The sequence below is a fragment of the Equus quagga genome, chromosome 5 (genome assembly GCF_021613505.1).
Source record: "Equus quagga isolate Etosha38 chromosome 5, UCLA_HA_Equagga_1.0, whole genome shotgun sequence".
Lineage (NCBI taxonomy): Eukaryota > Metazoa > Chordata > Mammalia > Perissodactyla > Equidae > Equus > Equus quagga.
The window spans coordinates 107,554,589-107,563,084 of NC_060271.1; the positions used below are offsets into that span (position 1 = coordinate 107,554,589).

An 8,496-nucleotide genomic window follows, 5' to 3' on the forward strand; every position below is an offset into this window, starting at 1 on the left:
ACTGGTTCCCTCCCGGCGAGAATCCAGAGAGCACTCTTTTATCCATGGTGACCCGTCCCAGGCTGAATTACCCCAGTGAGGGAAGGAGATTTCGCCTCATTACTCAGATTCCTGCGCTCAGAGCAGGATATGATCCATCTTAAAAAAGAAACCATTTCTCCAGACACTTGAAGGTTTTAGGACATACACCCAATACTTGCAGGGGTCAGAGGAACCGTTGTCTGCCCAGAGTGTTCCTTACGGCGCCATTGTCACTTTCGCACCGAAATTTTAATCAAATTTTTTTCCTCAAGGCATTTTGGAACTATGTTAGCATTTTAAATTATTGACTTAAGCTACACACACACGCACATGCACATACACACACCTGCCTAATATTCTTTACATAAGATCATAGTGGCTTAGTGGTTGGGTTCCCAGGCTCCACTTTGGAGGCCCAGGGTTTGTGGCTGGATCCCCAGTGAGGACCTACACACCACTCATCAAACCATGCCGTGGTGGGGTCCCACATACACAATAGAAGAAGATTGGCACAGATGTTAGCTCAGGGCCAATCTTCCTCACACACACACACAAAAGCACTTTGAGACAGAAGACAGAAACCAGACCAATAACAAAGTCCTCTTTCAACTATATGTTTTTGAAATTCAGCACTACTCCTATGTCGCTACATACCGTCTGACTGACAAAGCGCTAATGTGATAGAAGGCAGGGTCAGGCTGTACTTTGAGATATTTTCGAGCTTCTCTGGAGAGGATTATCTCATTTTTTGGTATAATAATAACAGTAGCCAGCATCAGAGTGTCTCAGACCTTGCAGTATTTATATTACTGTTAATAAGACACTTTCACACGAAAGACTGTATTTAATCCTCGCAGCCCTGTGAGGTTGGTATTACATTACTTACAGCGTGTATCAATTCATTTAATTCCTGTCAACAACCCTAGGAGGTGAGTTCTATGTAAATTATCTGCATTTGCAGATGGGCAATGAGGTGATACGGCGGTTAAAAACGCACACAAGGTCGTTAAGCAGGGTTTGAACACAGTCATTCAGACCCCAGAACCCACACTCCTTCTTAAGCAGCACCCTCTCTTGCTGCCTGTGTCCATGCTGTTCTGTACTATCCCACGGTCGCCAACAATTTCCCTTATCACAGTTTATTTGTTATTTTTAAGTTGATTCGGGAGTGCTGCGCGGGGTAGAAAATTTTTTTTTGCAAGATTGCTTAGCAATCCTCCTGAAGCTGCCTGTCCGCGTCGGCCCCGGGCAAGCGGCTCGTGTGCTCGAACCGATGGAGGGAGGCCGGGGGGCCGGTTAACCCGGGCCAGTTACCCCGCGTCCTCCGGCCCCTGAGCGCCCTGCAGTGGCGCGCGAGCAGCCGCGTGGCGCCACCTGGTGGCCAGAAGGCCCGCAGCGGGAGCCTGCGCGGCGCTCGGCGGTGGGACCCCGCGGTCCTGCCCGTCCGCGCCGCCCTCAGCCTGCCCTCCCGCGGGGACGAAGCGGAGGGTGTCCGAGTCCTCGCAGTTACAAGCCAGCGGCCTTTACGCCGTGTCTGGAGCGCCTGTCCTGCGGCGCCGGCCTCGAGGGGGCGAGCTGGAGCCCGGGCCGGGAGACAGAGGGGGCGCCCTCCAGGCCGGCGCGGGGCGGCTCCCCTCGGTCGGACGGGGCCCCAGGCAGGGCTCGCCTGTGAGGAAAGGGGAATTAAGTTGAAAAGCGGATGGTTTTGCCTAAGGATTTTTAAAACGAGCTCTTTAACATTTTCAAGTACTTAAAATCCATGTATTTGTGTGTCTATATTTCTTTGTATCCTCACTTCTTTCCAGAAAGGTACTAAAGCTGGAATTACATCATCTAATGTTATTTTTCCCTCACAACAGTCATCTTGGGCTTATGAAAAGTGCAAGTGGAATGGCCCCGAGAGCACTCACCTGCCGAATAAGCAGTGCTGACCAGTGGTGTGGAGGGGCACCTGGCCAAGCTGGAGGACCTCCCGCACGAGGTCTGAGACGCCCTGGTGCTGGAGGAAGACGGCGCAACTGTACAGACGGAAGTGTAGCTCTGGGGTCTGGCAGAGGGCATGGTGCTTCAGAAGGTGCAGCCCCCATCAGAGCAGGGGCCTGGGTCCCAACTCTCCCTCTCCCATAAGACTGCCAAGAAGATGCACGAGACATGCATAACTTTCTACCTGCACAAGGTGAACCTGCAGGACTTCCTTGGCTACCTGAACCTGAAGGCAGCTCTCTCTGGCACATGCTCCCTTCCCCATAGTCTGCACTGCACATTCTGAAGGAAGCTCTTCACTGGGCCTTCTTCAGCACACAGGCCACAGGCCACAGGCCACAGGCCACAGGCTACGTGCTGCTCAGCACCTCCTGTTACATGCAGCAGGTCCTGCATGCCACAGAGGGAGGGTAGCCCTCCAAGGGCAAGGCCTCATCCCTCATCCAGACCTGCCTGAAGATGCTGTAATGAAGGCCCAAGTCCATGGAGGCCTTTCTTGGCCAACGACCAGACTGACTGCCTAGTTTTGTGAGTACTGTGTTATCGTGCTTAAGGGTACATCTCTCCATGAAGAGGCGGGGTCCTACCTGAACCGTGAGGTCATTCATTATGTCACTCTATTAAGGAGGAGGAACATTTCTGAAGTTTGAATCTGATAGGGAAAACTTGGGCAGGCTGCAGAATAGGTGGTCCCACTTTGTATAGAGATTGAGGATGTGGAGATTGCCAATGAGGGGACTGTTGGGGGCTGGGCTGGACGATGGTGGCCTCTGTGTAGAATGAGGAACCTGAGGAGGGCACCTGGAGATTTGTATCAGATCCTTTAGGCAAGTGTATAGATCTCTCAGAGAGTGAGTGAATTGGGTTAGAGCCTATGACCTCGGGAGAAATTAGCTATGTTGGAGCCAACCCACATACTGGCAAGGCCACCCGGATTCACAGAGCCAGAAGAAAACCAATACTTGAGGGAAAGGGTGATGTCCACACTCAGACTACAACTGTGACAGTAGGCCGTAGCCCCTAGGTCCCAGCGTGGCATTGACTTGGTAACTGAAATGAAAAAGCCCAAAGGTTAGGAATAGAGTTGGGGCTCCTTAGATAGTCATCCCTTCCTCTTGGACTTCTCCTTCCAATGCTAAACCTTGCAGCATCTAGGTTTAGTTTTATTTAGGGAAAAATTTTTCCTTGTAATCCATAGCTTCAATATGAGCCAATAGAGAAAATGGTTAAAAAGGTAAATGCAATGTTTGCTTGCATTGATACAAGCACAGCACCTGGGCCAACCGATGTCATCATGTCATTGTCCTATTGTTACTCTTTGATTGGCTGCAGATGGCTAGGTCTTAGCTAGCCCTCATGGCTGGGTGAGCTTTAAGCACTCCTTTCCCTTGAACCTACATCCAGGCCAAAGGTAGGTGAAAAGCCTCTTTGGTCTTCTTTATCTGACCTTTTTACCTGGTCCTTTGAAGGCCTGGGTAAAGGGACTACAGCATTTCTCTAGGCCTAGAGTAGAGCTCTAGGCCAACCACTCCATATCTCCTTTGCCTGGCTTCACCTGGGTCCTGCTGGCAGGGGCAGATTGCCTCCCCATGCAGAAGGCAGTCCCTGTCCTTGTGGCAAGACCAGAGGCATGTGATTCCGAGGGAGTGGAAGAGGCCAAAAGAATGTCTGCCCGACTCTGTACCCTTGACCAGGTCCTAACTGCCTCCTCTTCTAGGGTGGATTAAGGGAACCTTGAGCTGCCCCTCATGGCTAAAGTGTGCCACGACTCTGGTCAAACCATTTCTCTAAAAAGATGTATGGTCCGTTAGCATACAGTTGTTATAAAGGGCATCCTGGATAACAGGGCTGGAACCAGGAAACAGTTGAAGTAACTAAGGATATTTGGTTTAGAATAAAGAAGACGTTCAAGGACCAATCTCTTTTTAAATATTTAGAAAGTTTGTGGAAGAGGAGATATTCATTCTGTGGGGGATTGAAGGGCGGAATTGGGACCAAGGAATAAATTACGAGGAAGCAGATTTTTGCCTCAATTTTAAAACTAGCCCCTGGAGATATTCACGAAGGTGCTGCTGACCACATGGCAATGTCCTGGGAAGGAACCTCCTGGCTGGAAGCCCACCCACTCCTGCGAGCCCTTGTTGCAGGCTTTCTGGGACAGTGCTATTTTCAGTGTCCTGCCTGTGATGGTGACTATAAACAGTCGCGTGTCCTGGAAACTCCAGCATGCCCACATTCACTCCACACTCTCTAGAAGGCCTCTTGCTTGTGGAAACAGAATAAGGATGTTTTGTCTAATCATATCCTGACTTGCGGTTTGTAAAATATGATGAGAGAGTTTCATCCAACGCTGAAGGTCTGTAACTCCCTATTTATCAGACGAGATTAAGTAATCACTTTAGATTACGTGGTGAGGTAGTGGCAGAATGGGAGCCAGAACCAAGGGTCTGACTTCTCTCTGGATGTTATTAGAGACTTTTTCTCTCAAAAGGGGCTACCTTGCTCTGATGAGATAGATACAAAAATCATCTCCTGGTTTGGAACAAGCTTCCCCTGTTTAGCACTGTCTGCTCCTTTCTGCAGATCTTCCACTCATCCTCCCCTCCCTTTAACACATCTTCCTAGTGGTGGCTTTTATCTGTTAGTTAGGGATGCCCGTGGTACAGTATGAGATGAGACAGAGTTTACTTCTGGGTTGAACTGGTGTATTTCTGAAGATGAGCTCCCTCCTCTTTGCAAGGACAAGCCCTGGTGTCATCTAATGTCCCTATGCTGCTTGTATATTTTGAAGAGTCTTCTATTGCCTTAGACGCTGTAAGTCTTTGAGGGCAAGGAACACGAAATCATTACTGTGAATCTCCAGGCAGCTAATAAGGTGTTATACCCTGTGGGCGTTTGATAGATATTTGCTATTTGCTTCTCTTCTTCTCCCATATGAAATCTCAAGATTCCATCATCTAGGGAGTCAGTTCCACCTTGTTGCTCCTCCTCCAAGTTCAGCTTCAGGAGATAAGGCTTCAGGAGGGGAGTGTGTCTTCCCACATATAGCTCTGTTTTACACTTAATGTGTTTATTTGAGTACCTAGATACCATGGTGATAGGTGCCATAGAAATAGAAGGAAAGAGCAGGGAGGTGGAACAGAGAAAGGAAGGACCCCAAACACCAGGGGGCTGGAAGCAGTGTTTTTGTGACACCAATGTTTATTTTGAGCTGGCAGTATTATTTCTCACGTCCTCCGTGCACAGCCTCTCTCCCCCTGGGAATGTAAATACTGTCTACTTCCTTATGTACTTATGTTCTCTGGGGCTTGAGAGGAGGAGAAATGCTGCATTCAGCGTATAAGGTGACACATCATTGTCACTACTTCTTACGTTTGTGTGTCACTTGACACTTTTCACTGCATGTTCACACACATACTTTCCTCATTTGATCCTATGTCAGGCAGATAGTATTCACCCCTCATTTTTTTGAGGAATTGGGGGTTTTCAGAGACTGACTTGTCCAAAGTCACGTGGCCAGTGAGTGGTCATAGCTCAACTCCAGCTGTCTTTTTTTGAGTGGGCCTCCTTATGCTAAGATCGGGCTGTGCATGATGGGAATTCAGGGCAGGCTGGACAGACACCCAGGGTGTTTTGGGCAGTGTCATTCAGGTTAGAATGAGCTGTGTGGAGTGATCCAAGTCAAGGGGAAACAGCTGGCACTTCTGCATGAAGCCCGCAGAAAAATATCATTGGCTGCAGAGGAAATTTTTCGTCTTGAGACAAAGGAAAACATAAGCCATAAATGTACCCTGCGTTCAAGGCTGACAACCGTTCCAAACAGCTCCTTGCCAGCATAAGCGAACTTCAGAACCAATGTGCTAACCCAAACACTGGTCCTGGGAATGGCCACACAGCTGTCTTCACCCGTCCTGAAAGCATCACGGGACAGACTGAGGTCAGGCTGAGCCAAATACAACATGAAATGGAATCCTGGGCATGGCTGGGCATGTTCCAACCTCATTTCTACGATCCCCTTCATGCGTATCTGATGTAGCTAAGCGGTACTGCCTGTAAGTCCTGCAACTCCTTGTCTTGGGGTCTTCGCCTCTGCTGGGCCCACCATCTAGAATGCCCTCTGCTTCCCCCCCCCTCAGCTGACCATTAGTTTCTACTTTGCCGTGTCTGACCTGCCCTTGAAGGCCCAGTTCAAATGTTCCCTCCCTGCAAAATGTTTTCCTGATTCTCTCTTACTGAAAGTCATCTCTCCCTCTTCGACCACCTATGACACCACTAGTTTGAGCTAGGATCTGGTGATGAGAATCAAAGGTCTCTTGCTTCAGAGAGCTCCACTCAGCCCGTAGAAGTTGGAATCAGCCAGACTTCCCGTCCTGTCTAGAGGGGAGGCAGAACTGGCCCCCATCCCCCCATCCAAGCTACCCTGCCCTTTCTCTGCCATCTGTTCATAAAAAAAGAGGGTTGAAAAGGGAGAAGGTGGACTGGTTTTTGGGAGAGAGGTTATTCACTCCACTCTTTGAAGCCAAGAAAGGGGTGGGGATCTAAGAGAACCAGAAAAAAAACAGAGGTGTTTGCAAAAAGGGGGGTCGGGCTTTGTCTTCCCAGGTGGCTGCTTGCTCGGCCCGCAGACTTCTTGTTCTGCTCTTGCAGTTTGGAGCAGGGGCAAGAGGACGGGAGGGGGATGATGGGAAGGGATACTGCAGAGCAGTGAGGGCCCAGCACCCCTGCCTTGAGGAGTGTGGAAGATGGAGCTGTGTCACCTTTGCCATTGAGGGAAGGAGACACTTGCCCTTTACCCCTTCCTTTTCCTGACCCAGCACACTCTGGAGGACCAGCAAGGGGAGGATGCTACGGGCAAAGAGAAGATCAAGTGTAGACTAGAGCCACAGACAGATCCAGCCTCTATGATGGAAGGGGAGGTGGTGCCGAGGCTCGAAGTTTTAGAATGAACAAGACTGAGTCTTAAATCTGAAACCGTTAAAGGTGACTGGAAAGCTATGGAAGGTTAATGGAAATCTATGGAATATGGCAAAGAAGTGATTAAGGAACGCACTATTTAGAAAAAGGACAGAGAACCTGGACTACTTAGGGGCAATTATAGGACCAAAAGTCATGTTTTTATCCCCCAAATAGTTGAGATTATTCAATAAACTGTTTAGAATTATTTTTGCATCTAGCTTCTCTCTCTCTTTTTAAAAATTGTGATAAACGGATAACATGAAATTTACTATTTTAAACCTTTCTAAGTATATAGTTCAGCAGTGTTAAGTATATTCATATTACTGAGCAACCAATCTCCAGAATTTTTAATTTTGCAAAACCGCGACTCTGTACCCATTAAACGACTCCCCATTCCTCTCTTCCTTCCCTAGTAACCACCACTGTACTTTCTGTTTCTATGAATTTTACTTCTCTAGATATCTAATATAAGTGATCTGGATTTGACTTTTTGTGACTTGCTTATTCTGCTTAGCATAATGTCCTCAAAGTTCATTCCTGTTGTCGTGTGTCTCAGAATTTTTTTCTTTTTTTAAAGCTGAATAATATTCCATTGTATGTATACGCACGTTTTATTTATCCATTAATCCATCAATAGACACTTGGGTTGCTTCCACCTCTTGACTATTGTGACTAGTGCTATTATGAGCTTGGGTATGCAAATATCTCTTTGAGATCCTGCTTTCAATTCTTTTGGATATATACCCAGAAGTGGAGTTACTGGATTGACTTAGTCTGTTTGGGCTGCTGTAACAGAATGCCATAGAGTGAGTAGTTTATAAACAACGGAAATTTATTTCTCACAGTTCTGGAGCCTGGGCAGTCCAAGATCAAGACTTCAGCAGATTTGGTGTGTGGTGAAGCGCAGCTTCCTAGTTCATAGACAGCTGTCTTTCTGCTGTGTCCTCACATGGCCAAAGAGGTAAGGGAGCTCTCTGCGGTTTTTTTATAAGGACACTAATCCTATTCATAAGGGCTCTGCCCTCACAACATAATCACTCCCCAGAGGCCCCAGCGCCAAATGCTATCACATTGGGGCATAGGATTTCAACATGTGAATATTGGGGGGATACCAACATTCCATCTCTTGCATGGTTCATATAGTAGTTCTGTTTTTCATTTTTTGAGGAAGCTCCGTGCTGTTTTCTGCAGTGGCTACACTCTTTCATATCCCCACTGACAGTGCACAAGGGTTCCTATTTCTCCACATCCTGGCCAACTTGTTATTTTCTGTTTTTTCCATGGTAGCCATCCCAGGGAGTGTGAGGTGATATCCCACTGTGGGTTTGGTTTGCATTTCCCTAATGATTAGAGACATTGAGCATCTTTTCACATATTTGTTGCCCGTTTGTATATCGTCTTTGGAGAAACATCTATTCAAGTCCTTTGCCAATTTTCAAATTGGGTTGTTTGGCTTTTTTTTTCTTGTGGCTGAATTGTAGAAGTGCTTTATATATTCTGGATATTAACCCTTTATCAGGTGTATGATTTGCAAAT

The 8,496-nt window shown here is 47.6% G+C and overlaps 1 pseudogene; it reads left to right on the top strand.

The window, feature by feature from the left end:
- The first annotated feature begins 1,911 nt into the window (after positions 1–1,911).
- LOC124239680 (cell death activator CIDE-3-like) lies at positions 1,912–8,094 on the top strand (annotated as a pseudogene).
- The last annotated feature ends 402 nt before the right edge of the window (positions 8,095–8,496 follow it).